Raw genomic sequence first — 2,448 nt, forward strand, 5'->3', positions numbered from 1 at the left:
CCCTCCTTCAGCCGCTGGGTTTCCACGCTCCTAAAAAGACTGCCACAGCCTGACGCACTGACACAAGTTATCATTACACAAAGCGCTCTGTTCCATAATTTATAGACGTGCCTGTCCCAGTCATGTGGAATTCTCCCAAAATACATTCAAGTAAACACTTAGAGCGACAAGGAGGCACTCACAGTGGCCTGGTATGCATAAACAGTACGAACAGTGTGACAGTGTAATCCCAACCTTACACCCCCTGGACCCTACACACACACACACACACACACACACACATATCCAGCACTGACTTCAGAGTTTAAAGTGCCTGTGACATCACATTTTTGTAATAAACCAGAAAGCATTTTTGGAAAGATAAAATATTGCAAAACAAATTTCACGTCGCTGAGATGAACGGTTGTTGAGATATTGGCATGTGAAGAAACAGGAAGTGATGTCAAAGGGGCATGTCAGCACGTAAACAGAGCGTTGTTACAAAAGCTAACAACAGACTGTAGAGAAGAATCTGATGTTTCTTTAGATTATTTTTAGTCGCTATCAAAAAAAGGATGAAGAAGAGTTAAGTTTAAATAATTCTGTTATAATAAACAGAGACCAGCGAGTTTATTTTATTTTCATGAGTTCCCGTTTGATGTCACTTCCTGTTTTATTTTAGCTGAGGCAAATTCAAAAGAAAAAAGGCCAGTTATGTGAGTAAATGGGTAAAAYTGTGTGTATTATGCTAATTTTTTTAAATATAAAGACCTTTTATTCGACTTTTTGTATTTGAAGGATAGGCGTGTCACAGGAACATTAGCCCCCTCCCCCTAAATGTAGCTTTTAGCTACTGTTTAGCTACTATGCTACTTTGAGCATGTGTTCTGCTAGCTTTAGCATGTAATAGCATCAGGTTTTTGGGCCTTTGATGGATTTGCCTCTCGCTCGGTGACCGCAGGAGATGGACACCAGCGCCCGGACCACCCTGCAGGGGAGGGTGGGTAAACAATGGATGAAGAAAAACAAATAGTTCCAGCTTCTTTCAGCGACTCAGCGTTCAACAAAATGTTTTTTTTCTAGTTAATACCTAAAGTTTTGAACGGCAGCCACTGACTGATATTTGTGAGGTGTTTGTGCCCGGACTCCTCTCTGTCCGGAGGACGGGGGACCAGGTTGGGTCTGAGCGTCTGGGATAGTTGCTCCTCAATTTCAAAGGGAATGTTTAGAAACCGGAGCCGACCCTCCAGTGAGCATACCTCTCAGCCCCCCCTCTAAATCACTCCACTGGAGCAGTGTAAACAAACTTCAGTTTGCTCTCTGATATTGAGAGGTTAAGACAAGCGGCAATCCTCCACTATGACAACACTGCCTCAGACAGACGATGTCATCCATCTTACCTCACTCTCCATCCATCACTGCGCCGGAGTCGACATGTCTGACAGTCTTACTCTCGCTTTTCTCATTGGCACAGGCCTCCACATCTGTCACATTTTCCTGCCAGCTTTCTTTTATTACAGCGGCCGAACTCCGCCTCCTTCGCTCCGAGTTGGTGGACACCTGAGGGGTAAGCAGACACAGAGAGGTCCCACCGATTGGTCACGGTATCTGATGTCATCCAGGCTCTGTGGACACGTTCCAGCTACYTGCACAAATGTGAGGCAAAGAGGAGGAAAAGAAACAGATTCTGGGTTCCCAATAAAACTCTGMCATCACAGGATTTAAAGCACTAATTCTAAACTGAGAAGTTGCTAATTTAGCACATCTGTTAGTTTCAGAAACTAAATTAAGGTTTCATACAGACCAAAATCCTGGCTGGCTGATCTTATTGAGTGCTCAAACTCCTCATGTGTTCCTTTACCTTTAAATTTATTGATAAATTTTTATTTGTTTATTCCATTTTTGCCAGTTTGTATCAGTCCTTCAGTTAAACAGAAATGCTACTTGGAGTATTCTGGATGAAAACTGGAAACTTTATTTTCTTTGGTTTTATTATAAGATACTCTGCTGAAAAAGCCAATGATTTGTAAAGAAATGTTCAGCCTGAATAATGCGCAATAAAATGGATGCAGCCGACAAAACCCCAAAAAGTAGGCTGCATCTGAGTATCCTACAGGGCCAACAATATCCCAGGATTCAACGTGCCATCAGTTAACTACACGGAAATAACAACCTTTTTTTTACAGCAGAGTTTGTTTCTTTACGGCAGAGTTTGTTTCTTTACAACATAGTTTGTTTCTTTACAGCAGAGTTTGTTTCTTTACAGCAGAGTTTGTTTCTTTACAGCAGAGTTTGTTTCTTTACGGCAGAGTTTGTTTCTTTACAACATAGTTTGTTTCTTTACAGCAGAGTTTGTTTCTTTACAACATAGTTTGTTTCTTTACAGCAGAGTTTGTTTCTTTACAACATAGTTTGTTTCTTTACGGCAGAGTTTGTTTCTTTACAACATAGTTTGTTTCTTTACGGCAG

The 2,448-nt window shown here is 41.4% G+C and overlaps 1 long non-coding RNA gene across 1 annotated transcript in view; it reads right to left on the minus strand.

The window, feature by feature from the left end:
* Positions 1-2,448, minus strand: part of LOC106527589 (uncharacterized) — a 58,606-nt gene that overhangs the window by 15,702 nt on the left and 40,456 nt on the right. The window contains exon 2 of the long non-coding RNA XR_001311404.1: positions 1,380-1,539. This is a non-coding gene — a long non-coding RNA (uncharacterized LOC106527589). The remainder of the gene's footprint in view (positions 1-1,379; positions 1,540-2,448) is intronic.

Source organism: Austrofundulus limnaeus, unplaced genomic scaffold (assembly GCF_001266775.1).
Source record: "Austrofundulus limnaeus strain Quisiro unplaced genomic scaffold, Austrofundulus_limnaeus-1.0 Scaffold333, whole genome shotgun sequence".
In the NCBI taxonomy this organism is placed as follows: domain Eukaryota; kingdom Metazoa; phylum Chordata; class Actinopteri; order Cyprinodontiformes; family Rivulidae; genus Austrofundulus; species Austrofundulus limnaeus.